This window comes from Alligator mississippiensis, chromosome 6 (genome assembly GCF_030867095.1).
Source record: "Alligator mississippiensis isolate rAllMis1 chromosome 6, rAllMis1, whole genome shotgun sequence".
Lineage (NCBI taxonomy): Eukaryota > Metazoa > Chordata > Crocodylia > Alligatoridae > Alligator > Alligator mississippiensis.
Genome location: NC_081829.1, coordinates 46,577,012 through 46,597,130, shown reverse-complemented (window position 1 = coordinate 46,597,130; position 20,119 = coordinate 46,577,012).

The window sequence follows — 20,119 nt, the reverse complement described above, 5'->3', positions numbered from 1 at the left end:
AAGGCTCTGCAGCGCTTAGAGTTCTTCACGAGACGTGAAGTCCTCCTCCTCCAGATGGTTGTGGAGTCCTCCAACTTGGGCGGAAACCACTCAAGCCTCTTATACGGCTAGCAAGCCAATTGCTAGCCGCCACGTGGGAATAATTTAGAACTGGCCAATAGTGGGACATAAATTTGCATGCGGGTGGCAGGAATTCCTTTGCACTGGGGTTTTCTCTTTGCAGCTGAGAAATGCACCCTGCAAAGAAAGCTCCTCGTGGCGGGAAATAATTTAGCAGTGCCGAAGCGCACACACACAAAATCCCTTGGGTTGTGACATCCCCCCTTGCTGAAGGCACAGCTGAATTATACCACACGCTCGTCACTCGGGTTATCGAGAGCTCTTAGCACGGGTCGCTGAACTAAACAGGTAAACACAAAATTCGCTAACATAATAAGTTCGTCCTCTAGGGATCGAATCAAATAATAACCAACACAAATACATATACACATAATCAGATTCATAACAAAGAACTGCATGATCAGGGCTTCAGTGGGCGTCATGGTGAAGTCGCGCGTCAAGCCCTCACTTCTTTTGATGATGTTATCCTTCTTGGGGCTTCTCTCCGCCATGCACTCTGAATTCTGGATCTGTAAACAAAACTCTCAGAAAATAAGTTAACGTATAACAAAATATTTACAAAGTTTCCATGGAACTACACTATCATTTCTAAAACATATAATACAGGTGTTTGCTACTCGGGACAACCGTCTCTTGCACACTCAACTGGATGAAATCATTGAGGAGCCGTCGTCTAATTCTTCTAGATAATGGAAACCTAACTCATAGGCCAATTGCCATTGGCCTGCGTCCCCTAAAATCCAAAGTTGCCGCTTATTGAGTCCAGAACGCTGTAGGAGAAATCCAAACATGTATCGCTCCTCTGGTGTTCTCTGTGGCAATGATGGAAGATCGGGTTTGCGATGTCTTGTGCCTTGAGTCTCGGTCGGGTGTCGACGTTCCCAATCACTAGATAATCTTGGCTCCATCAGGATACGCAGTCATGACAACTGACGAAGGAGGTTACTCACGGGTTGGTTCACCATTGGGTTAAGCAGAATCTGGAGGACGACGATGTTCTTTCGCCCATAAACCTCAAGACAACTATCTATGCTGTGAATGGTTACTAGAACGGTTCCAGGATCTCGTAGATGACGGTGAGGCCATGGTCTTATTCGCTGGAGTGATGTCAGTCCCAGCGCACATGCTCTGGGGTTCCAGGCACAGTACGAGACTCCGATGATCGCTAGCATAAGTTGTTCTGGCTGTCCATCATGCCATGTATGGGCTTTCTGACCGATCAGTCCTGCAACAAGCGCCGGCAGTGGAATAGGCCAGTGAACGTTAAATGCCACCATGTCGATGTCAGTGACATGTCCTCTACTCCACGAAGCTTGTCTGACCAAGAAGCTTGCTTCTTCCTGGTTTAGCAGGTCGGATCCAAGTTCCACAACCAAACATCCCAACCACACAGCTAGAGTTTCTTCAGGTTGGATTCTTGATTCTCTGCACAACTCCTGTAGTTCAGTTCTGGTGTGAGCATAATAGGCAGTAGCAACTCAGCTGGTTGTTGCTACAGGCTGAACTACTGCTGTGGGAGTCATTGCTGCTGTTATTACTTCAGGCAGGAGGGGCGGATGCACTCCTCCGCTCGATTTTCCCTTCCATCGGCAAGAAGGCGTGGTCGCCGGAAGCGATGCTGCGTCGGTGGGCGGGGTTGCTGGCCGAACTCTCGCGGGTTTCTCCGAAGCTCCTCCCTTCTCTTCCGGTTCTTCCACGCGGTCTCCCTCTTGCTCGGCGCCATCTTGGCGTGGCGTCTCAGGATTTTCTTTCGCAGCCGCTTCTTTGACCGCTTGAACGGCCATACACAGCTGGGCTTTCAAACTTAAATTCTTTTGCATTAGATCGGTTATAGTGTGAAAAGTTGCAGTTAGCACTTCCCCCTTGTCGTATTGTGGGGCCACCCTCTCATCCGCGGCGCGTTCCTCCGTCTCCAGATCTTCGCGGAGCTCGGATGGAAGCTCGCGACCCCTTAATCTAGACGCCAGCATAAAGGGGGTGAACCGGTTGATCGGCACCGGTTCTTCACTCTCCCGAGCACATCTTAGGCAATGGGCACACTCCCGGGTGAGGGTCGGGTTTACTGCGCCCGCCGGGTTGACTCTGGCAAGGGACACAGTGTCGAGGGGCCTAAACAGGACCCATTCATCACTCATTATACACCCGAATGCTGCGGGGTGCAGATACAATTCCCTCTTTCTTGGGGCTTCGTCTTCGGAAGCTCCCTCTTCTCCCTTCAGCGAAAGGCATCCGCTGATAAACATCTCACCTATTCTGCCCGCCTGGTGTTAAGCAATATGTGCCTCCAGTTCCATAAAGTTTTCCACTTGGCATTTTCCACTGCGCCAAGGGCAGTTCTTAACTAATTCTAGCTCCAGTGTGCCTTCCCCTGATCCCATCCTCATAGCCATGTGCGGGCCGGGAGTGGTCCGAGACCCTCGGGGACGCGCAGCAAGCTGTGGCCAGCAGCCCTGGCATACGGGTCGGGGAATGCAGGCCGGCAGACTAGAATTAGGCACGGACGCGTAGCGGTTGATTAAAGATTATTTTACTTACACCATAGATGGTCGTGGTGCAGGCAGGAAAACTTGCTTGAGTTGCAGTTACAGATAGGAAAGGAGAGCGGACAAGAGTTCTAATCTCACGAACTCTAGCCCAATCCGACTGAAGGCTCTAAAACCGTGAGCCCGTCGTGTCAACAGAAGAAAACAACTCAGAGAAGAGCTCTGGATACACTCACATGAAGTTTGCTAGGCTTTGTGGAACTTGCACGCAGGGAAGGGGTTCGTTGAGGGATCGCACTTGGCGACAGGGAGAGGCCAGGGGTTGATCAGACCCCTATAGCCTTCTTAAGGTACACGCTGGGTCCGTTAGGCTCTGCAGTGTTTAGAGTTCTTCACGAGATGTGAAGTCCTCCTCCTCCAGATGGTTGTGGAGTCCTCCAACTTGGGTGGAAACCGCTCAAGCCTCTTATACGGCTAGCAAGCCAATTGCTAGCCGCCACGTGGGAATAATTTAGAACTGGCCAATAGTGGGACACAAATTTGCATGCGGGTGGTGGGAACTCCTTTGCACCGGGGTTTTCTCTTTGCAGCTGAGAAATGCACCCTGCAAAGAAAGCTCCTCGTGGCGGGAAATAATTTAGCAGTGCCGAAGCACACACACACAAAATCACACCCTTGGGTTGTGACACAAGGAACAAATATATTATGAGCCACAAATCAAATAGATACACTATAAACAAGATCACTTCCAATAACTGTAATACAATAATCCATTGGAGACCTTCTCCATCAGGATTTCAAAGGACTAACAAGTCACTTAAACCAAACTCCATGCACAAACACAAACCCATGAATGAACCCACCTCAGATCAGGGGCTATTGGCCTCCCAGGCCCTCCAGCCCTCACACAGTCTCAGACAGTGAGACATGCTGCCCTCTTTCTCCCACTATGGGAGATAGGAAAATGCAAGAAATCTCTCTCTCTTATACTCTCACCCTCTGGCACTCTCTGGCTGCCTTGGTCCACAGATGCTAAAGTTCCTTGGGCCCCAGTGCTCAATGTCACCCAACCACCAGGTTTTTTTTTTTTCTCTCTTTTTTTATTATATATATAGAGAAAGATGCATTCTCTTCCCCAACTATTTCTGACTTTTCCTCTCCCTCTCTATTCCCTATAGATATTTATAAATAAACTAAGATGTAGGATAAGCTTTAACATTTTATTTTAGGTAGTAAGTTTTTTCTCTCCCCTCTTTGCAAATAACTGCCTTGCTATATTGATATAGATATCCATTATTTTATAAGTGATAATTATTATGTTTGTATTGATTTTTTTACTGCTTTTATGTTGTGTGATTTCTGTTTTAGGCCTACATATGTAAGTTAGCATAAGTCATGCTGTTAGGCCCCAGTTCAAGTCTGGGTTCGTGCCCGGTATGCAAAGGCCAATAAAGATACCAGGGGTGAAAGTATAAAAAAGATTTATTGCTAGCAATAAAAGGTGCAAGCGGAATAATTTCACAAGACAAGCACACACATATTCAATACTGAGCCCCTTATATACCAGAGGTTGAATCTTCATAAGCATCCTTGTTTGCTAATTGGTTATAAAGGAGTGACGCAAGGAGTTCTTTACTGAGCATGTCTCTATACCTGTGTTTTAGCTATGTATCTCATTAACGTACATATATGTTTCATTAGCATATATCTTCCCCGCCTTGGGGTGTGATTTTTAGTATTATAATGAGCTCTTTGTTCCAGTACCTCTGATTCTGTTTTTTGTTTTCAAGCTTCCTCTATCTAAGACTGTCTGCTCCTTATCATTGCAGATGGGCATTCGACACATAACATTCACTTTTGCTTAGGCTTTGCATAGTAGTTTCTAGGTCAAACCTTACAATGCCAAGTTTCCATTTTGTTTGTCAAGTCTCGATCTTGTTCCCCATGCCCTGTTGTGTAACCTATGACTCAAACTTACCCCTCCTATGTAACTTGGTTCCTGAATGAATGGGGATGAATGAGGGTGCTTGAGAGACAATGGCAGTAGGTCTAAAAATAGCTCCCTCTGAATGACCAAACCATCAAAACCAATACCTGGACCAACAACCCAGCCATTGGAATCACCTTCAGCATTGAAGAAACAAAAGATGAGGAAACCCACCATTGTGCCAAGGCTGCACATGCTCAGTAAGAACACCTGGAACCCTCTGGAACAGGACTGGCATTGCCTGGACATGGCATCCCCATAGGAGATGATAGGTAGTCTGCCCCATAAAAAGGGGTAAGGAAGACTGACTCCTTGGGACGCCCTCTCCATCTGGACCAGACCAGCTACACGTCATGCTGCTTACCCACCCCAGAGGCCCTACCAGTGACCCCCTCTGAACAACACCTAGCTGAAGGAGACCCCAACTGGCCATTGAGGACCAACTTTCAGCCTGGAATAGGTAGATATCACCTGCACTTTTCTTCCTCCAATTTGGACTCTCTCTCTCTCCTCCCAGACTTCAGCCCCTGCACAAAGCCTCTTCAACCCTGCTGCCAGTCTGTGTGTGTGTGTGCGCAAAGGAACCAATAAGGTATTGTGTCTCCATCTCCCCTGTTCAGTAAAACCACTGTCATTTCTAACCCTGAGCTGGGTTGTGTTTTACTGAGCCCTGGTCCCTTCCCTATCTTAAATTCCAGTCTCTGTCTCTCGGCTCCAGCCCCCTCATTTTCCTCATCTCTTAATTCTGTCTCCCCTTTCCTGCCACCTCTCAGCTCCTCTCTATCCCTTTCTGCTCTCAGCCTCTCGGCTCCACTTCTGCCATTCACCACCACTCTACCGCCTTTGGTCCCGCTCCCACCACTTTTTGCCTCCTCTCTGTCCCTTCTCTGTTCCCCTTCTGCAGCCTCTTGGCCCCGTTGCTTTCTGCCACCTTTGGTCCTGCTCCCACCGCTTTTGCCTCCTGCTGCCTCTCCCTGATCCCTCTCTCTCTCTGCCTTCTCTTCCTGCCTCTCTCTCTGTGTTCACCAGCCTCCCCTGCAGCCCCACTCCCAGTTTTCCTCTCCCCACGTACCACTCGGCTTCCCTGTAGCCTCCTTGCTCTGGCTGCAGCCTCCGGGCTTCTCCCTGGCATTGCTTCTTCACTCTGCCGGCTTTCTGCTTTCAATTAACACCAATTCATCTTAAACTACCCCAACTCCCCTCCAGTCTGATGGTTCTAATCCCAGCACCGGCAACTTTTGCCTCAGTCTCCACCAGCAGTAACCTAAAGTAACCCCAAGCCTCAGTTCTTCAGCCCAGCTCTCCCTTTCTCTAGTCTACCAGTTCTAATCCCAGTCCTGGCAACTTTCACCCCCTACACTTTCACTCTCTCTCTTATCTAAACCTTCCCCCAGGTATCCCAAGCACATACATACACACCACGATACCCAAGTTAGGAACTCACCTGTGTGTATGTGTAGGTGAGTGGTATGTATGTGAACTGATATACATGTATGTCATTGTGTGCATGATACACGAATTAGTGATCCGTGTATGTGTATTGGGTGTGCAGATATTGGTAATTGATTCTGATCTAATTTCTTTTGGTCTGTATAGTGTGTGTAGGTGCTTGAATTGGCGATAGGTTTGCATATGCCTAGCCTGGTAATTTTGGACGTGTATGTGCCTGACTTGGTAGTGTGTGTGCGTGTGCGTCTGGTGGGGGTGTATGCACATACAGTGTGTGTATAAACCCAGTGTGTGTGCATGCACCTAATTTATTTTTGAGTGTGTGTGTGCAACTTTGTTACACCCTCCTGCCTAACAGTGCAATTTTGAGATCCTGAGTGTTGGCCTGGCCCCTCAGGACAACATCAGAATCTTCCAAGCATCAAAGCACCCTACAGCCGAGGCTCATCATGCCCAGAGACACACTCCTCAGCCAGCTCTCAAGATCAGTCAGACTCTCTACACTCAACTCTCCACATCAAAACCCACACTCGACACCCAAACACCAAGATCAACTGTTATACACTCATAAGTATATATGAACCAAACAAGGACCATTCTTCAACTCATAATCTAATCTAGAGGGAGAGAGCCTCTTAGTTCAATCTCCTCAATCACACTTCAATACCAAATCAGACTACTTCAGTCAACTCTCAAAACTAACAGCAAGCATTCCACACACAAAAACCCACAAAGAGCACTGGTCAGTTCCCTTTTTATCTTGACCAGTCACCCCACCCACTCCAACCAATCAGGGCTCTTTCACACTTGTCAATTATTTAATTGATACATTCTCAGTCCTGCATCCAATCATCTCTCAGCTTACCTCAGTAAGGCAGCTGTCACTCACATCACACTCACATTTCACTTCCCCACCAATACTTTCATGACACTGAGCATGCTTTAAATCTAGTTTCTGGACATATTTTAACAAGAGTCAAAAGTTCATATACTTCTAGCAAGTTCTGAACATACACAATACTGTGCATGGTCTGCCAATAATAAATCATACTGAAAACCAGGGTTTACAGTATTATCATTTCCAACTAACCCATCCTAAACAAATGTTTATCTAAAATGTTCTTAAAAACTTTGGGAACAAACCCTCACATTATAGCATGAGGTATAAGTGCCCAATAAATCAAAAATACCCTATAATTTGCCACAAGTAAATCAGGGGGCACAAGGGCATTGCCAATATCCTGTTGCTGCAAGGACATGAAATAGTTGTTAAAATACACTTAAGGGGCAGATCCAGATGAGCACGCATGTGCCTCTTACTGCATTTCAAACTGCTTTTGACAAACAAATATTTCCCATGCTGAATATTTGCAGCAGGGGCTCAAAATTTGATACCTGGATATCCGGGTATAAAAATAAAACATGGGGGAAAAAAAAACAGGGCAGTGCATGGTCCAAGACAGTGCCCTGAGGCAAGCAGAGGCTTGGGTCCTTCAAAGAGACACTCTGGTAGCCAGCCAGAGTGTCTCTATGGCTGCTCCTTGCCCCGGTGCTGAAGCATGCTGCCTGCCTGTGCAGGGCAATCAGCAGTGTAGACTGCATCAACCTGGAATCTGTTTCAGGTAAGTAGGGAGGGAGTGGATGGGTCTGGAGCAGGGTGGAGGACTGTGAGAGTGTGGAGGACCATGGCGGGGCAGCTTGGGAGGGGTGGGTCCCCTGTCCACCCACTGCAAGGCCCACATGCCTCCCTGCATGGCCTACAGCTCACCTACAGCAGTAGTAGCTATCGGGGTGCTCAGGGCCTTGTGGCACAGCCCCCCACCATGCAGTGCAGGGCAGCGCAGGGCAGCGCAGCTTGGTCCTGGCTACCTGGCACCCAGCACTGCCTCTGCCACATTGCGTGGGAACTGGCTTGGCCCGATGGTGCATGGGGCCTGTGCACACAGGACCCAGCTCAGCGTGACAGGTGGTTTTTGTGTGTGGTGTGGGGCCACAGGTGATAGCCCAAGCATCTTGGAGCTGCCTGAAGGTGCACAGCCCCATGCGAGCACCATGCTGCAGTGGGCTGCACCTGTGTGATGTGGCAGAGGCAACACTAGGTGCCAGGCAACTGGGGCCAATCCACGCTGCCCTGCACCATACAGGGGGGCAGGGAGAGGCTGTGCCAATGACCACTGCTGCTGCTGGTGAGCTGCGGGCCATGTGAGGGGGCTGGGGCTGTGCAGGAGGGCTCTGGGCCCAGGGGGAGGGGCTGTAGCCCCTGTGGGGGGGCACTGGGCCCTGTGGATGGGCTGTAGCCCCTGCAAATGGACTGTAGCCCCTGCAGGGGGGCTCTAGGCCCTGTGAGGTGAGCTGTGGCCCCTGTAGGGTGAGCAGTCCATGAGCTGTGTCGGGGGGGTTCCCTTTGGGAGGCAAGGGACCCACCCCTCCTGAGTAGTCCCCCCCATATGAACCCCCCACAACCACAGTCCCTCCACAATCCACCCACATCCCCCACGCCCCCAAGCCACTCCCACAACCCCTCACCCACATGTGGATCAGGAGTGAGGGGACTGGGATGGGAGGCAGGCTGTGGGTTGAGAGAGAGGTGTAAGGGCAGCGACAGGGCACTGGCATATCAATGTTGCTCAGCACTGCACATCCTGGTGAGTGAAGAGTGTAGGGGCAACTCTGATTTTTCTATGACATAAAAGCCAAAATTAAATGCCAAAGTGTATAGATATTTAGAATTTATTTTATTACGATGATAGAGGCACTGTTAGGCTTCCAAAAATATATCAATAAAACATTACCCAACTGATCTCTGTATCTATAGTGATGTTTCATTTTAATAGTGAAAGAACCCTATTTCAGGTATTTTAATGAGAGAATTTGGGTTTCATATCAGAGAATTTGCAATTTTAAAACCAGGAACACCAGGATCTCTACTGGTGAGACAAATGGCGAAACCTGGGCAGAGGAGCCTTTCCAGGGCCAGCACTGGGGACCCAGTTGGAGGTCAGACAAGGTGGCTGACCTGTTGGCCATTTGGGGCCAAGAGAACACACTTGGACAGTTCAGAGTGGGCACTGCAAGGAGCACATCTTCTGGGTGATAGCTGCCCAGATGGCAGAGTGGGGCACCCTGTCCGGGTCTGGGGCTGCAGATCCAAGGTGGCAACAGGTCACAGCCAGACTGCTGCAGTGGGTAGAGGGAGCAGGGGCCACTCCAGGTCAGGGCTGCTTCATCAGTCCAGCTGGCACAAGTGGTAGTGTTCCAGATACCAACTGGCTTGGCCTCAGAAACTCCTGAGGGCAAGTAGCCCTGACCTGCTTGCCAGGGCAGGTTTTTATACTGCTGGGGCCAGCACAGGGTAGTTTTTTATACTTCAGGCTCTCATTCCCCCTGGCTTCAAATCCAGGAGGAGCTGGGCAGGGTTATTTTGCCCCAAGTGGCCCAACTTGCCTCACAACAAAGTGCATGTCCAGGCATGTGTGTGGAGGCAAACATCCCTGGTTCAAATCTGTGCCACTCCTATTTGAGTTGCTGCAAGTGCACATGCCTGCACGTGTAGATGCCCCCAAGGGGAGCATCCCAATGAGTGGGCATATGCAGTTTGCAGAGGTTCAAAGCAGTCTCAGGTGCCACAAACTGCATGCAGCACATGTGCACCCATTCACTGTCCTGCTAAGTAATGGTATAGGTTTTTTTTGACATTGGGAGAACAAAGCAGCATGATGCACATGGCAGCAGTAAGCACCATCAGAAAAGGAGCCTGGCCAGGCAGAGCCCATTTTGCCACTGTGCTGAAAATTTGCAGTGAAGTACACATTCTAACATTTGTCACATGTGCTTTGCACCACCACAAAGAGGTTTGTGGTGCCACAAATTGTGTGTTCCTGCATGTTTGGATGCACCCAAGAGATCCAAAAAAAGACAACTATGCTCCTGTTATAGAGGAAGGTGAAAACCCCCACAGTCTGTGCCAATCTGGCCATGGGGTAAAACTTCCTGATCCCTGATCCCAAAACTTCCTGACCCTGAGCAGAAAAGCAAAACCTCTTACCCAGGAACCTCCAAGTTCCATAACTTCTAGCAGGAGCATCAACATATACCAGATACACTCTCTGGTATCCCAAAAAAAACATAGTTTCATTGCCTGTGTGGAAAGGGGTGTAGATGCCATTTACATTGCACAGGGCACACATGCATTCTGTGATTTAAAGGCAACTCTGGGTCCATATACATGTGCAATTAATATGAAATAATACACTCCAGGGCTTATTGCTCCTGGGTGTTCCAGTGTGGGGCTATCTGGCAGGCAGCCCCTGCACTGAAGCACCCTCATGCCCCAACCAGCTAGGGCGGCATATACATGTGCTGCTGCAGAATGAAAAACACTGCAGCAGGATATTACTTGTATTGACAAGTACTATCCTGCTGTGGAGTTAATTAGTTTACTCCAGCTTAATAGGGGAACGTGTGTAGAAGTGCAATATTTACTGTGGAGCTAATTAGTCTACTCTGCAGTAAATGTCTCATGTAGATGCACCCCCTTTGAAGCAAGTTTAACCTCCAAGGGATATGCTGGGCCAGTTTTCCCAAATACCCTCCATACATAATTGCATCTGCAATTTTGTGAATACATTTATATATCCATATACAGGGCAGATAATAGAAGTCCATGTCTAACTTCCTATTTGTAGGACTCAAGCACCTGGGAACTAAAACTCATCCAGTGTTTACTGTCCTCTACTGATTCAGCTGAGCTGATTCCCCCCTCTCCTTCCACCAGTGGTATTTGCTGTCTTTTGCAGGAGGAAATAAAAGTGTAGAGATTAAGTTAAGACCCTTTTGAAAATCTGACCTATATCTTTATAGTCCTAAATCTAAACCCTATGACTTTTAAGAAAAGAAAATTCAATCTGCACTAGTTGCCCACAGTGTGAAATTAATATTGCTATAAACAAATAACTCTTAAAAATGTTTTCTCCTCAGAATCAGTAGCTATTTTTCATGCAGCATTCAATTAAAATAAAAATGTACTCTCAAAAATCTATTTCCTTTTGAGTCACCCAAATGTAAAAATTTCACTTCTGTGGTAGATACAGCACTCTCAAGAACAGAGCCATCTACAGAAATCTTTTTGATAATGGTGTCCTTATTTCAAATCCAAAAGTGTCCTTCATGTAGAATACAAATTGAGCTCTAGTGTATAAGTCAACTAGGATTTCAAATTGGCCTTTATACTTTGCCATTAATTAATGCAGGCCAAGAAATTCAGACAAAGATACAATCAAAAAGTTCTCTAGACCCATTATATAAGGCATTCTTAATATTCTGATTAATTCCCCTCCAGGAGCACACAGAGTCAAAGAATAGTGTGCACAGCATGTTTAGACACTATAAAAAGCACAAAAAACTGTAAGAATAGTTTTAAAAACATTTATTTAAAGCATGTCATTGTAAGGGCCATAGAGGAATATTTGTTAATCAGTTTGCACTTCAGAGTTCAAAACAATTGCAAGCTTAATGAAGTGTTCATTTCTTCACTTCAGGAAACAGGAACAAAGGGTTTCCTATTAAGAGGAAGTGAAAGCAGAAGGCAGAAGCCCTCCTCCAAAAATTAGTATAGCTTTTGAGAGGCAGGGATTTTTGTGGGTGATATCTTTTATTGAACTAACTGTACTTTAAATATTAAACAGAAAGTCAGCTTCTCTTTTGTGTCCTCTATTTGAGCCAGCTAAAACAATATCTGAAGAATCAACTTCATCTCTCCTCAACAACAATACAGTACAATAAAATACTGTGTGTAATACTATGACAAAGGAGAGGCCCTCAAGACTATCAAGGAGAACTCATAAATCCTTATCCAAAAGTGTATTTCTTATTTTGTTGTAGCTACTACAATGAAACCAAATTACTGGCAAGTTGGGTCAGCATTCAGCTTAGGGGGGAGGCAAACAGATGGCATCACTAAGCCAAATGATGTGCACTGGGCACATCTACACAAGATGCTACTGCACAGTGGTTACTTACTGCACATTTATTTAGTATTTGTATAAGCAAGTACTATATAAATGTGCAGTAACCAGAGTTACTGTGCAGTAACCAGAGTTTCTGTGCAGTAGCACTGGCAAATGTCCTTTAAGAGCCCCTACTGAGCAGTAGCTTAATAATACTGCACAGTAGTGTATTAGCACTGTCCATACTGTGACATGCTACTGTGCAGTATTATTCAGCTACTGTGTAGTCAGAGTCTCGTGTAGATTGGGGGGGGAGGGGCTGCACAAGAAAGGTGGAAGCTTCAAATAAGGCCACAATATATAAGTGTACAGGTCTGTGGGGTTTTTTTGTCAGAGCATGTTAAGAATCTTCTCTTGGGCAAGAAAAAAAACCCCGTTATTTAAATATAAAAATGCAAATAGACAGGAACTTGTTCCAAAATGTCTTTGCCTTTAGCTGTGCGGAGGGGCAAGTGGTTAGCCCTCAATTTTATGCAGCCTGATAACTGTACAAAAATACAAAATAGATCTTCTGCTCTGCTGCAATACAGAGATATCCTCTGTATTGTTCCTCATTCCCTCCCTGTTATTTTATTGTTACAACAGCAGTCCCTGGTAAGGGTCATTGAACAAAAAGCCAAAGTTAATATGGCTCAGTTGTCTGAACACCATTACATTTGGTGGGATTTTCTACATTTAGTCCTTCCTTTCTTTCCCCTACCTCTGTTCCAGAGTGTGGAGAGATATAACACTTGAACCATTCCAGGAAAGTCATTGATTGGGAACACAACAGTCCTGGTTTAGAGGTGTCTGTACATATTCTGCCAAAGGTTTTGAATAGAATAATTACCTTTAGGCTAGGGACAGAAGTTACATATACACTGGTTTAAATAATCAAAAACTGGTTTAAATTTGTCACAGCACAGAAGTTCAGTGCACATAAACCAGTTTCAAAATGGCTGAAACTGTTTTTAGATAAACTGGGTTGAACGTAGTATCAGACTGAACTGATTTGGCTCAAACTGCTTTATGAAAATTCTGTCCCAGACCCATTCCTAGTTCAAGTTAAATCACAGTCCCCCAACATCTCAACACACTTTCCAGCCCTGGGCTGGGCTGTGCTGGGCTGTGCTGTCTGCTCTAGCAGAGAAGGACTTGCGGGGGGGGGGGGGGGTCCCTACTTCTCATAGGCAAACTCTGGCTGGGGTCTTGGGCCAGGGAGGCGGGGTTAAACTTCCCTTCCTCCAAGTACAGAGCTTCCCTGCCCTGCTAAAAACTTACTGCTCACTGTGACTGTGGATGACAAATCCCAGAGGCACCTGGAAGCAGGAAGAGGAAGTGATGAGCAACCCTGGAGAATCCTGCTGCTGTAATTGTGGATTGAAAATCCCAGAAACCCAGGGGCAGGAGGAAGAGGAAGCAAACACACAGCCCTTGCTGGCTACGTGCCAGAGAGCCATGCCTTAGCACTCCCCAGCTTCTGGCCTCAGCCACTGCAAGTATGTGGCTGCATTTCCTGAAGCAAAACTGAATGTCTATCCAATTGTTTCCTGATTTAATCTCTGCAGTTTAGATTAACCTGCAAAGACTAAATTGATTCAGCCTCAGGCCATTTGACTGTCTGTACTTAGTCTTAGGCATTTCAGTGCTGTTAAATCACAACCAGTGGTAGTGAATACACAGCTCAGCATGCCTCCCAGTGGTGAATGTTCCAATTTCACAGTATTTCCCAAGCAGGGGAGGAAAACCCTGACTGGCTGGACAACAAACAAGAGGAAAAAGACATCCATTGCCTACAGTTGTAATATTCTGATCCCCCTTCTCACTACGATTAATAAAGACCATTCCTCCTGCAATTTACCAAAATCTGTCATGGTAGTGCCCTGACTGATGGTACCCAGTGCCTGTATGTGTAGTGGTAGTGGTGTGGGGGGGAGGTCACTGCCTAGAACCCTGCTTCTGGGTTACCAGAGCTGGGTGTTCTGGGGTGTTCAGAGCTGTCATGGCTTTTTAAAGACACCTTTCCCCTATGCCACTTAACAACTTACTTCAATTACTGGCAATATACCAGGGATAAGTGCATCTCAGGCTAATCTGCCAGTGAAGGGGTGGCTAGTTGGTTTGGGAAGGTAACCTAGAGCTCTGCATCTCCCTTCCCAGGGAGGGTGCTCAGGGAGGCTTCCCAATGTTTCTAGTTTAGCCTAATTCCTTAACAAGACTTCTTCTCAGGGTGGCCAGGTAGGGAGGTGACTGGACCCATTCTATTGGGTTCTGGGGGCTGTGCAAAGTCTCCACTGCTTTTAAACAGCATTTTCCCCCAAGCCACTTAACAATTTCAATCCATTCATGGAAACTGACTAAGCTTTAGGAAATTCCAGTTTGATTTGATTTGGGAAGGAGTACCAGGTGGGCAGAGGGGGGACCCCTACTTCTAGGTTCCTGGGGTGCTGGGTGCTTTGGGGGGCTGCCCAATGTCTATACATCAGTTGCTAGGAATGGGGTGAAACTGCCCAATGGCTTGGGGAAAAGTGCTATTTAAAAACTGCTGAGAATGTGGGAAGCGCCCTGGGAATGCAGGAGCAGAGGGTATACCCTCCTCCCACTTAGCTACTTCCCCCAGCCCAAATCAGCCTGTGATGTCCTAACATTTGGTCAGTTGTCACCAATGAAATAGAACTGACAAGTGGTTTGGGGGAAAGTACTATTTAAAAGTTACAGAGGCATCAGACTCCCTGAGCATCCAGGAACCCAGAAGCAGGTGTACATCCTCTACCCACCTGATCACTCCCTGACCCCAGCAGCCCAAATCACCCTGGTCATTGACTGGTCAAGTGCAGGCAAGCAATACAGGTTGGGACAGTAAAGTTATGGTTTCATATCAGAGTATCCATTTGCCTTGCGGGGGTTGGAGCATGACAGGTAGAGGTTAGGAGTGGTACAGTGTGGGATACCCAGAGGACTTACCAGATGCTAGTCACAGAAAGCTTGGTGTCCACACATTACACTGAAACAGTTCAAGCGGGATCCATTCAAAATAATACCTGATTATCCAGGTATATTTCCAGGAGGTTTAAACCATTTTAAATTGCCTTGCACTTCCAGATGCTTGTGATTTAAACAACACTTAAGACTGCTTAAAGTGCTATGTCAGCTGTGTATACACACTAAAATAATCTGGAACCCAGTTAGTTCTCAAGGTAGAAAAATGTACCCAGAGCCATATGTACAGACAATTGAATGCTGAGGCCCTGAGGAGTGGAGAGTTTGCAGTGCTGATATTGTACAATCAGGGGAAGGGCATTGTGCACATATCTCAGCCTGCTCTGCAGGCTCCATTAGTCTGCCTGGTGACAGATGGCAGCAGTGTACAGAGTCATCTTGATTAGCTGACTTAGGCAGCCCATGGTCAACCTGTGTTTCCCTACAGCACAATGTGGGGATTGCAAAGGGGGCATGTTTTGTTCCCTGTTAAAGCAGCAGAATCTAGTGACACGCACAATACTTCCCTCGGGGGGTAGTGGGTAGAGAAGGGTGCTGGAGGACTATGTTCTCTTCTGAGAGAAGCCAAAGCAGATTCAAATGTACAAACATTTGCTCTCCCAGGAGAAACTGTCCCATATGTGATTTAACTCGAGTTGTTCCCAGGGTTCTCCTGGAGCAGCCATTTTTACTGTGGGAGAAAAAGCCCAACTCACGATTGTACATGTACATTTATACACTCACCATTTCTTCTGGGAGAGTCACTGCTCTTTCAGGAGAAACTGAATGTCTGTATGAGGCCTCTTCTGTCTGTGCCCTGAAGCTCAGTTCACAAAGAGACAGCTCCAGTCTGAATGGGACATTACCATGAGACTGCCTTTCATTTTCATGTGGTATATCTGTTCCCCTTTTTCATTTTTATTCCCCTCTGAACAGTTGATAAGAACAATATAGGCCTAATTATGCAATTATGCAATATGATTGGGCCTCGTTATAGGACAGATCTGTAACATTTTGTCAATATCTTATTCTGATGCTGACATAAAGTTGATATAAGTTAGCTATAAAATATGATTCTAACAGGTTTTTAGAGTTGCAAGCATTTGGACTTGTCTTCCCAGAAATGGGAAGGCCAGTATAGGCTGCCTTGTTCTGAAGAGCATAGATTTCCCCAGAGGTTGGGGAGGATAATGAGTAGAGCTGTGTGGACTATGTTTCGTTTCAGTTTTGGATTCTGCAGTTTTAGAGAACAGTGATTCGTTTTGGTGTTTTGGATCAGTGTTCCGTTTTGATTTGGCTGAATCTGTTTTGGAGTTTTGACACTGTTTTGGCACCAATTCGGAGATTTGGATCGGCCAGGGAGAAGCAGGCACAGACGGATGGCTACAGATTCTCCCACAGCTCCTCCAGCTGTGCCTGCAGCTCCCCCTGCTGGGGCAGAAGTGGGAGAAGCCCTGCCCGGCCCCATCTCCTGCCAGGCCCCAGCACTTTAACAGGAGGGCTGCGGGGCCATGCCAGACTATTGCTGGGTGGGGCGGGGGGTGCCTCCGAAACATTTTGGATGGTTTCGTTTTGTTTTGGAGATATTTCAGAGCCTTCCATTTCATTTTGGATTCAATGTTTTGGGCGCCAAAATGGGCTGAAATGAAATGGCTGCCAAAATTTCACACAGCCCTAGTAATGAGTTATATCTATTGTACAGAGATCCAACCCTTACACAGGAAATAAGAGCATAACAACTACAATGCTGGACCAAGTTAAAAAAATAAAAGGAATCTGAACACCAGAGAAAGTGCTTCTTGGAGGGAAGAAGGCCACCTGGACCGACCAAGATGAGGATGGCTAGATGATGTAGTGTCAGACCTACAGAAATTAAGTGTGGATGACTGGAGTACAAAGGCACACAATGGGAATGAATGAAGATAATGGAGGCAGCCAAGGACCTCTATGGCCTCTAGTACTAAATTACAGTTACAGCTGAGGAGTGTAAAACTAAAATACATTTTGAACAGTATTAAAGGCTCAGCAATGACTGCACTGTAAGTGAGTGTGGATACTGTGGGGTTCTTTATTATAATTTGGACTATGTAGGGTAGGGCCTGCTTAATACAGGCAGTCCTCAACTTACAGTGCTCCGACTTGCAGTGCTCAGCTATTTCCACCTATGTCATTATGTACAACACTGGATCCTCACACTTACAGCGTGCTGTAAGTGTGAAGATCCAGTGCCACATGTCATCCAGCCCATGGCCTGTGACCCACTCTGGAACTCGTAGCTGTGGCACCTGGGTGAGCCCCGCACTGGGGGTCAGGCAGTCACTGCTAAGGTCATCTCTGCCTGCCACAGGATCCACACCCAGCCAAGAAGGGCCTGGGGTTGGGCCGCGGCAGGATGCAGAGCCCCTAGGGCTGGTGCCTGGCTGTGAAGCCCCAGTGACCTGTGGGTGGGTGGCAGCTCCATGAGGCCTAGCCCGGCAGGGGTGGGGGTCGCTGTGGTTGCAGCGGAAAGAAAGTGGTGGTGGTGAGTGACCCCAAACTTCCTGCCCCTTATGTGCTGCTCCCCAGGTAGGTGGGGTGCTGCTGCAGGATGCCCCGATCTGGCTGAGGACACATGGCACTCCCACAAACCCAGAGAGGGGAAAGAGCACCAGCCTGTCTCGGGGCCTGGGTGACCCTGGGGTGGGGGAGAACAGGGTTGGTGCCTTGCTTCCTGGCAGGGCAGCTGCAGCTGCAGCAGGGCTCCCAGGCAGAGCTCCGAGCTGCATGGCGAAAAGGCTTCCTCTCTTCTGCTCGGCAGTGTAAGTCAGGGAACAAGTGCCTTGCATGGGGAGAGGCCCAGAAATTGCTGTTGCTGCAGCTGGGTGCTCCAGCCAACACTGCCCTGTGCACTGCCCTGGCTCCAGCTTCCCTGCTATGCCTCCATTGTGCTGGGGCCATACTGGTTCCTATACTGGCTCCATCCCCACTGACATCTTGCCCTGTCTTGCTCACCACTCCTGTCAACACAGGGTTATGGGGGGCTCTGGCAGTTGCTGTCTCTTGACCTTTCATCCCAGTGTGAGTAATTATTTATATGGTCATAATCAACATGGTTGATAGTAAAATTGAATAGTTGATTAAATAAAATTAAGTAGTTGATTTAAATATGGTTCTTATGGTCATTTCTATATAAAGTTGGGCATCAGGCTCTTGGTCAGAAACATAACCCCCTATTATAACATTGTTTCTATGGGAAAATCAAATTCGACTTGCATCGTTTCGACTTACAGTGCCTTTTCCGGGAACGTAACTCACTTTAAGTGTGAGGACTGCCTGTATTTTCTAAAATTCACAGCCTTCCAAAATTCCTTTTATAGAACAATACACATGGGAAAACAGAAAAAAAAAGGTTTCAGCAGCACAGTCTAGCGAACATTAGGAACATTTTCAGCCCCGAACAATACTGACAATTCCTTATATTCTCTCCAAGATAAGCTCCACTTCCCTGATTCAGCTTTTCCATTCCACATGAAAAGTAAAACTACTGCTAAAGTCATGCTCAGATGCACCTTTGAACATAACACCTCCCTCCACTTAAAGCATTAATTTTCAAAGCAGTCAGCCATTCATGTATTCCTCGCCAGCATTATCGGTGGCTAAATGGTTTCCTGCCTCCCCCATCCAACTTGCTTTAACAGCTTTGCTTGGAAATTAATTTGGCACAATATAAAAGCTTCCACCAAACCTTCAGCTAACCCAAAGATTCCTCTCATTCTACCAACACTATTATTTTTGGTTTTTGTTACAGCCACCTTTGACTGTTAGATTAAAACATTTTATCTTTGCATTGCATAGTTCTTCCACGGCTGAATGGTTGTTCTTCCACCATTCTTCTTTGCAATGCATGAGTTCTTCCACTGTTAAAGACTCATATTTGATGAAGAAATGATTGTTAAATGAGAATTATTGGAAAATGTTGGTCCTGTTTCATTTTTATTTGGACACAGAAAAGAGGGGGGAAATGATAAATTGTTTCAGGTAGTGCCCTGGGTCAAGTCAGTGGAAACAAGGAGAATCCAAAAGCCAGGATAAACAAAGGCACCTGGGAGTAGTGAGGAAAGGATGCTGATTTTGGTAGGACAAGAAAAAAATATGGGCTGTACTCTAAGCCAGAAGTAAGCTAAGAAGAATTCTATACATTCAGGATAGGTTTTCACATTAACCTGGAAATGGTATGAAATTGACAGCTCCCAGTTTTCTTAAAGAAAAAAGCTTCATACAATACTGAAGAAAACTTTGATGTTTATCTTGATATTGGGACATGCAAAGGAAAACAGGCTATTTATTTAGGGAAAGGTTCATTCCTCTACCTTCTAAGATATAAGACATAGTTCTTATGTGAATACAATCTCAGAATTTCATGTCAGTATTCTATGTATTGTTGTCTTTTTGAGAATAAAGTTCCTTACTGGTTTAACAGAAAAAAGTTAATAAAATTCTAATAGAAATTACCAAGATTAAATTGCATGCTTTATACACATATAAATATACAGAAAAGATATGCATATGATAAGTCACAGACCTATGTAATAAGTGTATTTATACACATTTTACCACCTCATCTACTCCCTGCTCACTAGCCTATTTGCTCAGGGACTTTCTTTTAATACTTTATGCCTGAAACTGCTCAGAGGTAACTGACATATCTATCCCTCCTTTTTATCTGTAAGGGTAGTGTTTTTACAAAATAGCTCCAAAGCCCAGGAGAGGCTACCCTCATTCCTGGGTCAGTAATAGCATTTCTATGAATAAAAATATTAAGTACAGCCCTGGAAGGCTACAAATGTGTATTTAATATAATCAGAAATGGAAGAACCCAAAGATACAGGACTTTCTCTGGTGTTCATGTCATTTTTAGGTGTATAAAAATATTTTGGACAATTTAAACAGCTTCCTCAGCCCTCTACGGTTGGACTCTGGGACTGGGATCCTTTAAAGGCCTACATTCAACTCCTATAGACTTTAAATGACATCTTGGTATCCAACTCCAGCACTAGAAGTTAAGAAAAAATACTATTACATGTGGAAATATACAACACATAGTTCCGGTATATCATTTTACACTGTCTGGAATGTAT